The sequence below is a fragment of the Lepus europaeus genome, chromosome 7 (assembly GCF_033115175.1).
Source record: "Lepus europaeus isolate LE1 chromosome 7, mLepTim1.pri, whole genome shotgun sequence".
In the NCBI taxonomy this organism is placed as follows: Eukaryota; Metazoa; Chordata; class Mammalia; order Lagomorpha; family Leporidae; genus Lepus; species Lepus europaeus.
The window spans coordinates 17,934,721-17,953,364 of NC_084833.1; positions in this window are offsets into that span (position 1 = coordinate 17,934,721).

Here is an 18,644-nt window from a genome sequence, read left to right on the forward strand (position 1 = left end):
GGATTAACGGAAGAGCGCACAGACCTTCTATTTCATGTTTTTGCATGTACCTGGGAGACTCTAAAAGGAAAATGAAGACCCAAAGAGGCGTCAGGCCCAAGGCTTGTGCCATGTCTCTTTTCACACAGAGGACACTCAGCTGTGGAGATGTGACCAAGGCTTGAGCTAGGGGCGGTAAAGTGAGGCAGTGACCAGCAGGTGGGTGGGACTAGTGCAAGATTAGGGCTATTTTTTGTTTGCTTGGCCAGGTCCCTTGAAGTGTGGACTCCCAGCCCCTGGTGGTGAGACTGTTCTCTCTTCCTGGTTCCTCATGGGAAATGTTATGACCTCCTGTTAGGCAGAAAGGGGAAGGAGGCTTTCCTGCACTGCTGATTTTTCAGGTGCTGTCGACTCAAAATACTCAGTATGCTGGGAGGGGGTTTGACGTGCTGGTTAAGACACCACTTGAGACACATATCCCCTGTCTAAGAGCCTGAGTTCAAGTCCTGGCTTTGCTTGGATTGCCGCTTCCTGCTAACGCACACCACAAAGCAGCAGGTCAGGCAGTTGGGTCCTTGCCACTCATGTGGGAGACCTGGATGGGGTTTCTGGTTCCTGGCTTGAGCCAAATACTTGGAAGCATTTTCTCTTGTCACTGATTGAGGCTGGTGTCCCAGAAAGCAAAAGAATTCAACAGAACAATCAGATAGAGGGCGCAGGGTTAGATTTATCAAATATATTTCAAGGGAGCAGCAGGCAGCCAGGGCAAGTGGAAACTGACTACAGGAGCAGCAGGCAAGCAGGACAGCTAGAGCTGTATTATGCAACACGGACGACAAGCTAAGAGGCATACTTGTAACTGCAGGACCTTCTTAGCTAGCGTGAGTTTTTCCCATGACTAACAGGTTCTCCCAGGTAGATGATTTTGCATTTATGGGCGGAGCTAGGGAGCACTGCTCATACCAGTGCTTTGGGATTTCCCAGTATCCTGGGGTATCCCTCAGCATCTCTACCTTCACTTGTTTCTCTGCTTTATTTATTTATTTATTTTTTTATTTTACAGGTAGAGTTATAGACAATGAGAGAGAGAGACAGAGAGAAAGGTCTTCCTTCCATTGGTTCACTCTCCAAATGGCCACTACAGCCAGTGCTGTGCCCATCCAAAGCCAGGAGCCAGGTGCTTCCTCCTGGTCTCCCATGCGGGGGCAGGAGCCCAAACACTTGGGCCATCCTCCGCTGCCCTCCTGGGCCACAGCAGAGAGCTGGACTGGAAGAAGAGCAACCAGGACTAGAACCCAGCGCCTATATGGGATGCTGGCACTGCAGGCGGAGGATTAACCAACTGAGCCATGGCGCCGGCCCCCTTTTTTTTTTTTTAATCTCTGCTTTTCAAATTAATACAAACAAATAATAATATGCCAAAGGGGTATATTTTGGGGAGGCATGTTCTGAACCCATTCAATAGTCAATGAAACAATCATCCCTACTTCCTGACAGCCTGCAACCCAGAGCAAAGCCCCACGTAGGTAAACTCTTCCTGAGATCATCCAACGCAAGTCAAATCCTGTAAGTCCTCTCTAAATTCCTCTTACAGAGATGTCTCACCATTCCTCCAGAAGATACAGTCTCCATTGGAAAGAGCAATAAACCAATTTTTTTTAAGATTTATTTATTTATTTGAAAGAGTTACACAGAGAGAGGAGAGGCAGAGAAAGAGAGAGGTCTTCCATCCGATGATTCACTCCCCAGATGACCGCAACGGCTGGAGTTGCGCCGATCCAAAGCCAGGAGCCAGGAGCTTCTTCTGGGTCTCCCACGTGGGTGCCAGGGCCCAAGGACTTGGGCCATCTTCTACTGCTTTCCCAGGCCATAGCAGAGAACTGGATTGGAAGAGGAGCAGCTGGGTCTTGAACCGGTGCCCTTATGGAATGCCGGCGCTTCAGGCCAGGGTGTTAACCCACTGTGCCACAGCGCCGGCCTCAATAAACCAAATTTCTACTACAATGTAGTATAATAAGCTTAGTGAGTGAGAGGGGAAACATGGAGTTAGGGGATGTGTGGCAGGCTCACAGAAAAGCCATCCTGAGTCAGCTCGTGTGTGGAGAAGAGGGGCCGGTGTCAACAAAGTCTTCCCAAAGGTGACACTTAAACTGAATCTTGAGATATTGAGTGATGGGGAGGAAAAGGCATTATGGGTAGCAGGAACAGAAAATGCTGGGATGGGCCGGCGCCGCGGCTCACTAGGCTAATCCTCCGCCTTGTGGCGCCAGCACACCGGGTTCTAGTCCCGGTCGGGGCACTGATCCTGTCCCGGTTGCCCCTCTTCCAGGCCAGCTCTCTGCTGTGGCCAGGGAGTGCAGTGGAGGATGGCCCAAGTGCTTGGGCCCTGCACCCCATGGGAGACCAGGAGAAGCACCTGGCTCCTGCCATCGGATCAGCGCGGTGCGCCGGCCGCAGCGCGCTACCGCGGCGGCCATTGGAGGGTGAACCAACGGCAAAAGGAAGACCTTTCTCTCTGTCTCTCTCTCACTGTCCACTCTGCCTGTCAATAAAAAAAAAAAAAAATGCTGGGATGGGCGTTGGTGCAATGATGAAGACCCCACTGGGGGGTGGGCACCATGGCTTGGTGGGTAAAAGCTGCCACTTGTGGAACTGGCTTATGATTTGGGCATTGGCTCAAGTCCCAACAGCTCCACTTCCAATCCAGCTCCCTGCTGAGTGCCTCGGAAAGCAGCGGGGGATGGCCCAAGTCCTTAGGACCCTGCACCATGTGGGAGACCCAGAAGAAGCTCCTGGCTTTGGACCAGCCCAGCTCAGCTGTTGTAGCCATTCAGGGAGGGAAACAGCAGACGGAAGATCTCTCTGTCTCTGTGCTCTCTCTCTCTCTCTCTCTCTGTGTGTGTGTGTGTGTAATTCTGATTTTCAAATAAATAAGTCTTACAAAAAAAAAAAAAAACACCTGGGGTAGGCCGGCAGCTATTCAGCTTCTGATCCAGCTCCCTGCTAATGTGCCAGGGAAGCAATGGATAATGGCTCAAGCAGCTGAGTCCCTACCACCCATGTGAGAAACCTCCATGGAGTTCCTCTTGCCTTTGGCCTGCCCCAACCCTAATGTTGTGGCTGTTTTGGGATTGAACCAGAGAAGGGAGATCTCTCTCTCTCTCTCTTTCTCTCTCTCTCTCTCTTTATGTCTCTCTCTCTCTCTCCCTCTCAAATAAATAAATAAATCTTTAACAATAACAACAGCAAACTAACAAACAAAAAGAAACCCCCCCTTGGGACACCTGTATCCCATATCCAAATGTCTGGTTTGAGTCTCAGCTTCTCCGCTTCTGATCCAGCTTCCTGCTGGGGTGCACCCTGGGAGGCAGCAGGTGCTGATTCAAGTCCTTGGATCCCACCCATTCACATGGAAGACCTGGAGTGGCTTCCACCTGGCCCAGCCCAGGCTGTTGCAGACATTTGGGGAGTGAGGCAGCGGATTGAAGATCTCTATCTGTCTTCTTTTCAAGTAAAGTGACAATAAATTAAAACTTTTTTTTTAAGGTGCTGAAAATGCAAAGGCAGGAAAGAAATAGTGAGCTGTGAAGGATTCTAGGGTTTGGATATTAGTTTTGGTGCCCCCTAAAGGCCTGTATGTTAAAATCTTGGTCTCCAGACTCTTCTGCTAATGGTATGAAGAGGGTGGAAACCTAGCGCAACTTTGGTGTTTGGAGCTGGAACCTTTGGGAAGTGATGAAACTGGATTCGGTTGCTGGGCTGGCGCTCTCGTGGACTCCTGGTGGCTGTCTAAGGAGAGCCGTGGACACTCCTGCTCCCACTTGCCATGTGGTGCTTGCACTGCCTTGGGACCCTGCCCGTGAGAATGCCATCACTGGATGCTGACCAATGAGGCTGTCTGATCTTGGAATCGTGGAGCCCAAATAAACCGCCTTCCTTCACAAGTAGCTTGACTTGCGTATTTCACTGTGATTACGAAAAGCTGACTAATGCAATGGATTTATGAGCAACCTGTTTAATGCCAGGTTTTCCCAGAATCCAGTTTTTGGGATTGGGAAGGTTTTCCGTGGTGAGGAGAAAGAAGCATGAGAGAGCGCAGTGCATACCCCTCTTGCCTATGCTAGTGAAACACTTGGTTTCGATGCTTTGCGGCAGGTTTTGCTCTGGCTCCCCTTGTTTTCCAACAAAACTGCCAAGGGGCTTGATTGCCACCTGATGAGCTGGACAGGAACTTTAATACATATATTTTGATACTGTCACTCTGATAATGAGGTGGATGGCACAGCATTGCTCTGGTTGCACTCCACGGAACTTTGTTTACAGATGTTTGGGTCCTATCTGTGATACCAGACATAAGGCATCACAAGGCACCCATTCAAAAGCTGCTGATGATAGCAAATGAAAGGCTCGTGTTCAGCCTGGGGGCAGGGCAGGCCATGAGCATTGCCCTAAGCATGCCAGTTTCTTTGATCTGCAAAACATTATTATGTGCCTTTATTGAGGGTTTTTTGGTTTTTTTTTGTTTGTTTGTTTGTTTGTTTGGTTTTTTTAGATTTATTTGAAAGAGTTACAGAGAAGCAGAGAGAGAGAGAGAGAGAGAGAGGTCTTCCATCTGCTGGTTCACTCCTAAACTGGCTGCAATGGCCAGAGCTGGGCTGATCCAAAGCCAGGAGCCAGGAGCTTCTTCTGGGTCTCCCACATGGGTGCAGGGACCCAACGACTTAGGCCATCCTCTATTCCTTTCCTAGGCCATAACAGGGTGCTGGATCAGAAGTAGAGCAGCTGGGACTCGAACCGGTGCCCAAATGGGATGCCAGTGCTGCAGGTGGCAGTTTTGCTCTCTACACAACAGCAGCAGTCCCTGAAGTGTTTTTAAGAATAGATAATAGGGGCTGGTGTTATGGTCTGGGAGAACAGTAGAAGATGGCCCAAGTCCTTGGGCCCCCGCACCCATGTGGGAGACGTAGAAGAAGCTCCTGGCTCCCGGCTTTGGATCAACGCAACTCTGGCCATTACAGCCAATTTGGGAGTGAACCAGCAGATGGAAGACCTCTCTCTCTCTCTCTCTCTCTCTCTGCCTCTTCTTTCTCTGTGTAACTCTGACTTCCAAATAAATATTTTTTAAAAAGAAAGAAAAAAGGACAGATAATATAGCATAGCGAAAAGAGCATTGTATTTAGGCTATATGATTTTTTAAAAATTATTATTATTATGGCCGGCGCCGCGGCTCAATAGGCTAATCCTCTGCCTGTGGCGCCAGCACACCAGGTTGTAGTCCCAGTCGGGGCACCGGATTCTGTCCTGGTCACTCCTCTTCCTGTCCAGCTCTCTGCTGTGGCCTGGGAGTGCAGTGGAGGATGGCCCAAGTCCTTAGGCTCTGCACCCGCAAGGGAGACCAGGAGGAAGCACCTGGCTCCGGGCTTCGGATCAGCGTGGTGCGCCGGCCGCAGCGGCCATTGTGGGGTGAACCAACGGAAAAGGAAGACCTTTCTCTCTGTCTCTCTCTCTCATTGTCCACTCTGCTTGTCAAAAAAAAATTATTATTATTTGAAAAGCAGAGAGATTCCATCTACTGGTTCACTTCCCAAATGCTTACAGCAGCCAGGGCTGGACCATGTCCAAGCCAGGATCCCAGAACTCAATCTAAATTTCCTATGTGGGTGTCAGGGAAACAAGTCCTTGAGCCATTACCTGCTGACCCCCAGGGTGTACATTACCAAGAAGTGGAATTGGAAGTAGAGCTGGAACTTGAACCCAGGCACTCTGATCCAAGTGGGAACTTAACTGCTTTACCAAACACCTACCCCCGGCTATGTGAGTTTGGGTTCATCATTTCATATTTCTTTGTTTTCATTTCCTCATCATAAAATGAAAGGGAGACGCTAGGTGGTCCCTTGGATCCCTCCCAGGGTTTCGGAATCCATGATTTTGTGACTTGTTATAAAAGCGGCAGAAGCCAGCATTCAACTCTAGCCTCCCTGTGGGAGGTTTGCGTCTAATAGGAATCATTTTCCTGCTGCGGGCTGATACATGACTCTGATGCTGCTCAAGCTGTCTACGAATCCAGACATTTTGCTGAGTCTGCAAAACCATCCGTAATCCACACAGATGATGTGTGCAGGCTTCCCACACACAGTTCCTGCCTGCAGTGGTTCGCAAATGACAGCCTCAGGGATTCTGCCAAGCTTGCAGGGAACTGACGGCTCCTTCTCCAAGAGCACTAGAAACAGCCTGTAAAGAGGCGTCTACAGTTCTTGCATAGAGGCGTCTACAGTTCTTGCATAGAGGCGTCTACAGTTCTTGTTGGTTGGCATCTCCCCATCTCCCATACATAGTTCAGTGCCCAAGTAAGAATACATTCACAGTAATGCTAGTGAAGGCATGACTCCCACCCTCTGGAAACAGCATCTATTTTCCAAAATATAATTTTGGGTAACTTAGGAAGTGCAGACAGCTATTAAATACAAAATTAAAAAGCTGTGGGTAGGTGTGTGATGGCGCACTCGGGCCGCCCTGTTGATATGGCAGTTGGAATGCCCACATCCCATAGTAGAAGGCCTGGGTTTGAGTCCCAGCCTTACTCCCAACTCCAGGTTCCTGCTAACGCACATCCCAACGGGCAGCAGTGACTCTTCAAGGAATTGTGTCCCTGCCACCCACATGGGAGACCTTGATGGAGTTCCTGGCTCAGTCCCGGTCCTTGTGGACATCTGGGGAGTGAACCAGTGGATGGGAGTCCTCTGTTGTATTTCTCTCCCTGCTTCTGAAATAATTGAATGAAAAACAACAGCCAACAAACCCACACCCCCCTCTGACCTTCCCTTGGGGTTGAGGCCCCAGAACATACTTAATCAATACACTGCACAGCAATTGCCAGACTGCTGAAATAACATATGTGCTAAAGCACTTTGCAAGCTGTAAAGTGCGCTACAAATAGAAGTTTGTTATGTAATCTCCTGGCATGATGTGATTGACCGATAAGGTCCGACCAAGGTGCGGAAGCGCTGTGCCATTCTCAGGAATCTTTGCCAGTCACTTTTGTGGAAAGTGCAGAGAATCCGAAACCAGGGCTTGGAGTCCTGGCAGCGCCTTCTACTTCACTCTTCTGACGCCTAAGGTCTCTTCCAAGGACTGCAAAACTCTCAAGTGGCAGAAATAAAAGTGATCCTGTGTTACAGCCAAGCCAGCTCCCTCGGGGTGGATGAGTCACCACCATGGGGCTGGGAGAACTACATTTACATTCCTTTACGGTCCCCTCTTCTCCCTCTCCTTTCCGAGGACTGTCCCTCCTAGGACACTGTAGCTCCGGACAAAACCTGCCTAAGGAGCCACAGCTAAGCTTTGTGCAGAGGAAGGCGCCAGCTGCCTAGGGAAGTGCGGTTCTCACTAGGGAAGTCCAGAGCTTGGAGGGGTGGTGTCTTGGTACAAATCCTCCACGTCCTCCCCAGGACTCCAGACACATTTGTTATACTTTCCCCTTTACGCTCAACTGTCCCCTGTGTCAGAAGACCCCAGAATCTGAAAGTTTTGTCACGGTTATAGGCAGCCTAGTAGACCAAGCCACGTTTGTGTTGGCATCCTTTAGCCTGTTGATCCCTGCCTCAAAGAGGCATGGTTGCTTTGCAAACTCAAGCAGCATTTTATGAGATTTCCCAGGCTGGCAGCTGGGGCTTCCCCCTGCGCAGCGTGGTGGTTGACTGATGGTCCCCAGGATCTGTGAATGGAGTCTTATTTGGAAAAAGGGTCTTCCTCAATATAAGGATTTTAAAATGAGGCAATCCTGAATCATTCCCGTAGGCTTTTTTTTTTTTTTAAGAGTTTACTTATTTATTTGAGAGGTAGAGTTACAGACAGAAAGAGAGAGAGGTCTTCCATCTGCTGGTTCAGTCCCCAGATGGCCCCAATGGCCAGAGCTGAGCTGATCCAAAGCCAGGAATTTCTTTGGGCTCTCCCACGAGAGTGCAGAGGCCCAAGCACCTGTGCCATCTTCTACTGCTTTCCCAGGCCATAGCAGAGAGCTGGTTTGGAAGTAGAGCAGTCGGGACATGAACTGGCACCCATATGGGATGCTGGTGCTGCAGGTAGAGCCTTAGCCCACTATGCCACAGTGCCAACCCCCTATAGGCTCTTAATCCAACAGAGGGGCAAGTGTTTGGCACAGCAGTTAAGATACCACTTGGAAGGCCGCTGTGGCATAGCCGGTAAAACTGCCACCTGCAGTGCCTGCATCCCAGTGCTGGTTCGAGTCCTGGCTGCTCCACTTCCAATCCAGCTCTCTGTTATGGCCTGGGAAATCAGTGGGAGACCTAGAAGAAGCTCCTGTCTCCTGGCTTCAGATCGGCTCAGCTCCGGCCATTGTGCCCATCTGGGGAGTGAACCAGCAGATGGAAGACTTCTCTCTCTCTCTCTCTCTCTCTCTCTCTCTCTCTCTCTCTGTCTCTCTGTAGCTCTGCCTTTCAAATAAATAAATAAATCTTTTTTTTTTCTTTTTGACAGACAGAGTGGACAGTGAGAGAGAGAGACAGAGAGAAAGGTCTTCCTTTGCCATTGGTTCACCCTCCAATGGCCGCTGTGGCCGGCGCACTGCGGCTGGCACACCGCGCTGATCTGAAGGCAGGAGCCAGGTGCTTCTCCTGGCCTCCCATGGGGTGCAGGGCCCAAGCACTTGGGCCATCCTCCGCTGCACTCCCGGGCCACAGCAGAGCTGGCCTGGAAGAGGGGCAACTGGGACAGAATCCGGTTCCCCGACCGGGACTAGAACCCGGTGTGCTGGCGCCGCAAGGCGGAGTGTAGTGGAATGAGAAGGCCATGCCAAGGTGGCCACTGGCAAGCGAGCGTCAGTTAGTCAGGAATGGCTTTGAAACTGCCTGGCGACAGGCTGTGATTGGATGGCTCTGGAAACTGCCTGGCAACAGGCTGTGATTGGTTGGGGTATAGACCGCCCCTTGACCAGATTGGCTGGTCTTGGCTATATAAGCTGTTGTACCAACTGTAATAAACGAGTCTGCAGGCTGCTCGCCTCAAGCCTGCTCTCACCGGACTCCCGGGGTCTGTGTATTGACTCCGCGCCTCTTGCCCCCACCACGCTGCTCTTCTCAGAAACGAACCCACTGCTACATTGTAGAGAATTCAACGGCTACATCTGGCGCGCCAACGTGACTGAGAAAGAGACAGTGTGTCGGACTCGGCGAGGTCCCCCCTGGATTTCGGCAAGTAGGCCCCTCGGTGTTTGGTGTGCTGTTCGGTTCTGTGAGGGTGAGCACAGAACCCCCTCCTACGCCCCTTTCCTTGTCCTTGTCCTCGGTCTAAGTGACCCCAGGTTAGCACACACCGCCCTGAAGCGTACGTCGCTTCTCGGCTCCTCCTTTTACTTTCGGTTCGCCCGGCGAATTCACATAAGGGACTGATCATCCCAGAATTCGGAACCAAGTCATCTTCCCTCACTCGAGAGAGGTGACACTCCGGAGACACCGTGTGGGCATACGGCCTTGACCTAACAAATCAAGGAAGTCCCCCACTAAGCACAGGACATACGTACGATCTGATACACCACTATCTGTTTGTCTAGCATAGGGAAACCTCCCACAAAATGCCATCCACAGTTGAGGTGCTAGGAATTTGCTTTGTTACGGTAGCAGTGCTATACGTGTCTTTCCTCTGGCTAGAGTTGGCGTACCGTGCCTCTCTTAAGCGCTCAGATATGGGAAAGATACCCCCCTCTCAGAATCCTGTGCAGATTATCAAAGATAGTGAATCTGTGAGTGATAGGAGCCTGACACTCCAGGTCCCTGTCTCACAGACAATGGTTGAAGACTTAGGGAGAGAGAGCTCTGACAGTGAAAAAAACAACGTAGCAAACAGGGTAGCAATGCCTAGTCAGCTACCCCCCACATACCCGTGGGATGAACTAAGAGGACCTTTACACAATAACTCATGCGAGGTCATCCCATCCGCACCCAGTGAGGATCCCCACATTTGTGGCAGTCCTCAGGCACCCCAAGCTCTTAGGGCAGCAGCTGGACCCCGTCCCACCTGCACATTTGCTGTTAATACAGGAGCAGATGCAGAATTCAGGCCCTGGATTCCAACGCCCATAAATGACCTTACTATGCTAAAAAAGGCTTCTCAAGAGTCAGGTCCTGACTCTCCCTACTTTGAACAAGTGCTCAAACAATGGGCAGCAAACCTCCAAACTCATTTTGACTGGGTTGCACTGCTCAAGGCATGTTTGTCAAGACCACAGTTTTTACAGTGGAAAGCCTCCTATGAGGAAGAGGCTGAAACTGTGGCGAGGAATAATGCTGCCTATGGAATAGCAGTAACCTTTGATATGCTTACAAGCCGTGGCACCTACATATATCCTCAAGAACAGGCCCGCATTGGAGTAGTTGCCTATTTTGATCAGGTCAGAGATTTGGCACTTAAAGCCTTAAAAAATATAAATCCTCCTGATTATAGTCAGCTCTTTAGAAACCTAGTTCAAGGCCCAAGCGAATGGTTCCCCGATTTCCTTGCCAGAGTCTTGGAGGCAGTAGAGAAAAGATTACTGCCTGGCCCTGATCAAGACAATTTGGTCAAACAATTAGCTTGGGAAGGTGCTACCAAAGAGGCAAAAGCAGCAATTGCCCCAGTCCGTAATGAAGACATTTCTAAATGGATAATAGCCACAAAAGAGGTAAACCCTGCTGATACTCCCATACAAGCCCTGACTGCGGCCATTAACAAATTGAGCACAAAGAAGTCTAATAACCCTCCAGTTTGTTGGGGATGCCAGGAAATAGGACACCTACGGCGAAACTGCCCAAACGCTGCAAAATGGGGCAAGCCCAAAACACTGTGTCCCAGATGTAAAAAAGGCTTTCATTGGGCAAAAGATTGCAAGACCAAGCCTTTAAACTCCCAGTGGGGCGGCCCTCAGCCCAGCAAGTAAGAGGGAGTCCCACTGCCATTAACTGGTCGATGCCCATCTTCAATCTGAGACCAAAATTGACCCTATATTTAGATGACATTGCCTTTGTAGGTTTAATTGATACAGGAGCAGATGTTACTGTTTTAAAAGCTAGGGATGCAAGAAAAATACAACATTGGCAGACAGCACCTGGACCTGACCTCCAAGGTGTTGGAGGATTAAAATTGGCTGATCAAGTCATCACGCCCGTAACTTGGCGAGATGACAATGGAGATACAGGAACCATCTTTCCACTAATTGCTGAGGTTTCCATGACCTTATGGGGGAGAGATGTGCTCTCACAAATGCAAGCGGTCCTTACTACGGATCACAAATCTCCACAAGCCAGCAGCTTTAATGGAGAACCTACAAGTAAGATTCACCCCCAATTCTAGGGGCCACTGCTCACCTCATACAAAAGCCAAGCCCAATCCCCATTGAATGGGAAAAAACAGGAAACATCTGGGTAGAGCAGTGGCCAATATTACAACCCAAACTTAGCATCCTTAAAGAATTGGTACAGGAACAATTGGAAAAGGGACACATAGAACCCTCCACTAGCCCTCATAACACGCCCATTTTTGTGATACCAAAGAAACAGGGAAAATATAGGCTTCTACAGGATTTGAGAGCTATTAACAAAAATATAAAAAAGATGGGAACATTCCAGGCCGGCATTCCCCATCCAGGGGCCATTCCTAATGGATACCACATAGTTACCATTGATATCAAAGATTGCTTCTTTTCCATCCCCATTGCAGAGCAGGATAAGGCTTACTTTGCCTTTACAGTATGGGAGCCCAATTTCCAGCTCCCTGCAAAAAGATTTCAGTGGACAGTACTCCCACAAGGCATGAAAAATAGCCCTGCCATTTGCCAAAGATACGTTTCTCATGCGACCAGCACACTTAAAGATCAGTGCTTGGTCATACATTATATGGATGATATCTTACTTGCTCACAAGAATGCAGCAATTCTGAATGCCTGTCTAAGTGAGACAGTAAGAAATTTACAATTCCTGGGTTTGTCTGTTGCCACAGAAAAAGTACAACATTTTCCTCCCTTTCAATTCTTGGGTTATCAAATCTCCTCCCATATATCTCCACTGGGCCCAAACCTGAAAGTCAAGCATAAATACTCACTTAATGAACTTCAGCAACTATGTGGCCAAATCAATTGGCTGAAGCCCTTCCTTCCCCTAACACCTGCAGCCAGACATAGTAGTCCTACCACTATCACAATTGGAACTGTCAACATTGATGCAGCACAGCACGCTCTTTCAAACTTTAATGATAAATTTTCCAGGACAGATTGACAATCACCTGCCAGCAGACAGGCTACTCCAGACACTAAAAACCTTAGAGATAGACTATCCAAAACATGCTTTCCCTGCTAATCAACCTATACCCATGGCACCATGTGCGTTTACGGATGCCAACAAGTCACTCTTTGGAATAGTGATCAAATCTTTAACTGAAAAAGATAAGATCCATGTAGAACCCCATGGGGGATCAGTACAGTTGGGAGAAATAAGAGCAATAGTCAAGGTTCTACTCCTTAGCCAAGATGGACCAGTAAATATATTTTCGGACAGCAAATACTCAGTACAGGTAGCAAAGACGATCCCTTTTGCAATCTTTAACCCGACCAGTAAACCAATTGACCAGATGTTCACAACACTTAAAGAGCTAACTGAGAACAGAAAATACCCATGGTATATCTCACACGTAAGATCACATACTGGGTTACCTGGCTTTATTTTCCAAGGCAACAGAAAGGTTGATCGTCTTATCTCCTGCAACACGGCTTCCATTGGACACTTAGAACAAGCCCGTATTTTACACCAAAAATTTCATATGTCAGCAAGCAACATAAAATTGCTTTTCCCAGAGCTAACAATGAGCCAATGCAAACACCTAGTGCACTCTTGCAAGAATTGTGCACCCCTCGCCCCATTAGGCCCACTGCAACAAGCAGGAGTGAACCCACGAGGCCTTGCTCCTAATAAACTATGGCAAGTGGACATCACCCACATTAATTCCTTTGGTAAGCTTAAGTTTGTTCATGTGGTGGTAGATACTTATTCAAAGGCTGTATTTGCAACAGCCCAATCCGGAGAAAAGGCTAGTAATGTGATAAAGGCAGTTAAATCAGCCATGCTGGTCCTTGGTGTCCCCTGGACCATAAAGACTGATAACGGGCCAGCGTATACATCACAGGAATTTACTTCCTTCCTGAAATCTTGGAACATACATTCTGCTACAGGTATCCCATACAACCCACAGGGACAGGCAATTATTGAAAGAACTCATAGGACGATTAAAGATCTCTTACAAAGGCAAAAAAATAATCATATACCCTCAGACCCACAGCTTGCTTTGACTGAGGTCCTTTTCACTATCAATTTTCTTACTTTTGATTCCCAAGGGATCAGCCCAGCTTATAAACACTGGGGATCCTTTCCATCCCAGACCCCAGCCCCTATGGTTAGATGGAAAGACCCCCTGACAGGAGAATGGAAAGGACCACACCCCCTGCTAACCAAAGGTCGAGGATATGCTTGTGTCTTTCCAGAGAATGCGGAACAGCCCATTTGGGTACCAGCCAGAAACATCAAGCCTGCAACTGACAGCCAACCAGAACCAGCTGAACAAGACCGAGACTCCGCCTTGTTAGCAGACGCACCTGCCCTATCATCCTACCCTAAGAAACTGCCCAAAGCCACATCTGTTACCATTGTGTACCCCACTAGCTCTGGTCAGCCACTCCAATAGCCCACAGCCTGTGTGCGGTCATGCCATTCCTGATAACCATTATTCCTCATTCCTACCCCTATCTGAGCAAGCAATCCTGTGGTCTCTCGATTTGAGCGCTGGTTAGTCAACGACGGGTAAGATCCCCTGGGGGACAACCTAAGACAGGCACAGCTGCGTACGGAGACCACATGGAAACGGGGTCAACAATGGTATGGCCAAGAATCATGCCTCCCGTTGCTCAAAAATAAACGAAAAGGGGGAAATGTAGTGGAATGAGAAGGCCATGCCAAGGTGGCCACTGGCAAGCGAGCGTCAGTTAGTCAGGAATGGCTTTGAAACTGCCTGGCGACAGGCTGTGATTGGATGGCTCTGGAAACTGCCTGGCAACAGGCTGTGATTGGTTGGGGTATAGACCGCCCCTTGACCAGATTGGCTGGTCTTGGCTATATAAGCTGTTGTACCAACTGTAATAAACGAGTCTGCAGGCTGCTCGCCTCAAGCCTGCTCTCACCGGACTCCCGGGGTCTGTGTGTTGACTCCGCGCCTCTTGCCCCCACCACGCTGCTCTTCTCAGAAACGAACCCACTGCTACATTGTAGAGAAATCAATGGCTACAGCGGAGGATTAGCCTAGTGAGCCGCGGTGCCGGCTAATAAATAAATCTTAAAAAAAAAAAAAAGACACTACTTGGGACACCTGTATCCCATATTGGAATTCCTGAGTTCAAGTCTTCGCTCCACTCACAATTCCAGCTTTCTGCTTTTGTATACTCTGGGAAGCAGGTGATGGCTCCAGTACTCACATGGAAGACGCAGATTACAACGAATTTTGATCTTAGGAAAAAAAGTATGTAAATATGCTCTTTTTTGTTGTTATTAAAGATTTATTTATTTATTTGAAAGGTAGAGTTACCTAGAGAGAGGGGAAGAGAGAAAGAGAGAGAGAAAGATCTTCCATCGGCTGGTTCATTCCCCAAATGGCCATGACAGCCAGAGCTGGGCCAGAGAGGAACCAGGAGCTTCACCCAGGTCTCCCACATGGATGCAGGGGCCCAAGCACCTGGACCATCCTCCACAGCTTTCCCAGGTGCACCAGCAGGGAGCTGGATCAGAAGTGGAGTGCTGAGATTCGAACCGAAGACGATATGGGATGCTCATGCTGTAGGCACCCGCTTAACCCATTGTGCCACAGTGCTGGCCCCCAATATGCTCTTCTATAATTCCCCAAAGGTAACATCCTATGTGACCACAATACACTTATCAAGATGAGGAAGTTGACACTAACAACACTATTATTTGATCTACAAGCCTTATTCAAGCTTCGCCAAGTGCCCCTCTGATGTCCTGTCTGGTCCAGGATCCAATCCAAGGTTACAGGTTGGGAATCATTTTGAAATGCATCTCTCCCTTGCCATCCACCTTCAAACCATCAGCAAGTTCTTGGAATTCTTTCTCTCAAAATATTGCTTCAGTCCATGCACTTCTCACAGCTCCAAGGCTCCCACTCTAGAATAAGCCCCCATCATTTTGTCCTGGATGAACCTGACATGTGAGTCTCCTAATTGGTCTCCCTGCTTTGTCACTATTATCTGCTTGAGAGTCTGACAGAAAGATCACTCCCATTCCCCAGATCAATCCTCAACCCTCAAATGCTTACAACAGCTGGGGCTAGGCCAAGTGGAAGCTGGGAGCTGGGAACTCAATTTGTGTCTCTCACGTGGAAGGCAGGAACCCAACTGCTTGAACCATCACTGCTACCTCCCAGGGGCTGCGTTAGTAGGAAGCCGCCTTGGGAGGCAACAGCAGGTGTGAACCAAAGTCTTTTTTTTCATTTGAAAGACAGGGTTACAGAGAGAGAGAGAGAGAGAGAGGTCTTCCATCTGCTGGTTAAATCCCCAAATGGCCGTAACAGCCAGAGCCAGGAGCTTGCTCTGGGTCTTCCACGTGGGTGCAGGAGCCCAAGGACTTGGGCCATCTTCTGCTGTTTTGCCAGGCTCATTGGCAGGGAGCTGGATTGGAAGTGGAGCAGCCTGGACTCGAACCGGAACCCATATGTGATGCCAGTGCTGCACCACAGAGCTGGCTCCCAGGATATATCTTAACTACAAGGCCAAACACTCACCCTGGCCTCTTTGCTTTCTGTCTTTCTCTGATCTATTGGCCCATTTGGTTTTTGTGTACAGGGGCAGATAATAAATATTTTAGGCTCTGCAGGCATGCAATCTCTGTTGTAATTACTCAACCTTGCCATTGTACTGTGAAAACAGCCAAAGACAGCTTACTACCCTGGCTGTGTTCCGATCAAACTTTATTTATGGGCACTGAAAAGTGAATACTCTATAAAATGTTATTCTTTTTATTTTCTTTAATTTAGAAATATAAAAGACAGGGGCCAGCAGCGTGGTGTAGCAGGTAAAGCGGCCACCTGCAGTTGCTGGCATCCCATATGGATGCTGGTTCGAGTCCTGGCTGCTCCACTTCTGATCCAGCTCTCTGCTATGGCTTGGGAAAGCAGTGGAAGATGGCCCAAGTGTTTGGGCTCCTGCACCCACATAGGAGACCCAGAAGAAGATCCTGGCTTCGGATTGGCCCAGTTCCGGCTGTTGTGGCCATTTGGAGAGTGAACCATCAGATGGAAGATCTCTGTCTCTGCCTCTCTGTAACAGCCTTTCAAATAAATAAATGAATATTTAAATATTTAAAAAATATATTATGTATATGTAAAAGCCATTTTTAGCTTGTGGGCCACACCAGCCACCATTTGCCGATTCTTTGCTGCTTAGAATTCATGTGTCACACAACATCCAACAAGGCCATTGACTTCACTCTACTGCTTCTGTCCTCCCCACCTCACACAGCCTGGCAGAGTGCGGGGGCTGCTGGCCTCTCTCCCTCACCCCCCCGCCCCCGGCCTCTCACCCTCTCGCTCTCCACGTCCTACCTGCTCCACCTGTCCTTCGAGAAGGTCAAGCTTCCATTCCAGAGCTTCGCACACGTCAGCCCTCAGTCCTTCCACCAGGAGGTGCTCTTCTGCTGGTGCCCTCTTGACCCCGCTAACTCCCATTTGTCTTTTGTGGGTTTTTTTTTGGGGGGGAGAGACTGAAACTTCCAGAAGTCATGGAAACGATGGTGCCCCGTTAGTCTCTCGCAGTACCCCCTCTCCCTGCTTTCACACACTCACCGCAGTTGGTAATTTTATGAGAGGATTTCAGTTCTTGGAAAACGAAATTAAAAACTAAGCTTATTCTGGTGCAAACTATTTTTTAAGCTGTGCATAGTTTTTCTTTTTTTTTCTTTTTCTTTTTCTTTTTTATTTGAAAGAGTTATACAGAGAGTGGAGAGGCAGAAAGAGAGAGAGAGAGAGGTCTTCCATCCATTGGTTCACTCCCCAGTTGGCTGCAACGGCCAGAGCTGTGCCTATCCGAAGCCAGGAGCCAGGAGCCAGGAGCTTCTTCCGGGTTTCCCACACGGGCGCAGGGGCCCAAGTACTTGGGCCATCCTCTACTGCTTTCCCAGGCCATAGCAGAGAGCTGGATCGGAAGAGGAGCAGCCGGGACTAGAACCGGAGCCCAAAAGTGATGCCGCTGCTGGAACTCAACCTGGATCTCCGCTTGGGTGGCAGAGACTCGAGTACTGGTCGTCTACTGTCTTTCAGGCTGTGCTTTAGCAGGAAGCTGGGATGGAGAGCCGAGTCAAGACCAGAACCAGGCACTCTAACACAGGATGACACCCTCCTCCACACAGGAAGCTTTTAAAGTGTCCTTTTCTATTTCAAACTTCATTTGGTTCTAGTGGAAAATTCCTTGAAGTCAGAGATTTTTTTTTGAAACTTTTTTTAAAGCTTTTTTGCTTGTTTGTTTGTTTTAGAGTTACAGACAGAGAGAGGTCTTCCATTTGCTGGTTCACTCCCCAAACGGCCACAACGGCCAAAACTGAGCTGATCCGAAGCCTGGAGTCAGGAGCTTCTTCCAGGTCTCCCAGGCAAGTGCAGGGGCCCAAACATTTGGGCCATCTTCTACTGCTTTCCAAGGCCATAGCAGAGAGCTGGATTGGAAGAGGAGCAGCTGGGCTACGAACCGGTGTCTATATGGGATACTGGCGCTGCAGGTGGAGGCTTAGCCCTCTATGCCACAGCGCTGGCCCCAGATTTTTCTTTTTTCTTTTTTTTTTATATTTTTAAAGATTTTTTACTTATTTGAAAGAGTTACACAGAGAGAGGAGAGACAGAGAGAGAGAGGTCCTCCATTCGATGGTTCACTCCCCAGATGGCTGCAATGGCCAGAGCTGTGCCAATCCAAAGCCAGGAGCCAGGAGTTTCTTCCAGGTCTCCCACGTGGGTACAGGGTCCCAAAGACTTGGGCCATCTTCTACTGCTTTTCCAGACCATAGCAGAGAGCTGGATTGGAAGTGGAGCAGCCGGGTCTCAAACTGGCGCCCATACGGGATGCCGGTGCTTTAGGCCAGGGCTTTACTCCGCTGCACCACAGCGCCAGCCTCCCTAGATTTATTTTTTATTTATTGGAAAGGCATGGGGCTGGTGTTGTGCTGATGCATTTCTTCTTTTTTTTTCCTTTTAAAGATTTATTAATTTGAAAAGCAGAGTTACAAAAAGAGAAAGAGAGAGAGAGAGAGAGAGAGAGAAGTCTTCCATCCGCTAGTTTACTCCCAAAATGGCCGCAATGGCCAGAGCTGGGCCGATCTGCAGCCAGGAACCAGGAGCTTATCCTAGGGTCTGCCGTGTACATGGCAGGGGCCTAAAGACTTGGGCCATTTTCCCCTGCTTTCCCAGGCACATTATCAGGGAGCTGGATCAGAAGTGGAGCAGCCAGGACTGGAACTGGTACCCATACGAGTTGCCAACAATGCAGGTGGAGGCTTACCCTGCTACTCCACAATGCCGACCCCAGAAAGAGAAATCTTTCATTCACTGGTTCACTCCCCACATGGCTGCAGTGGCCAGGG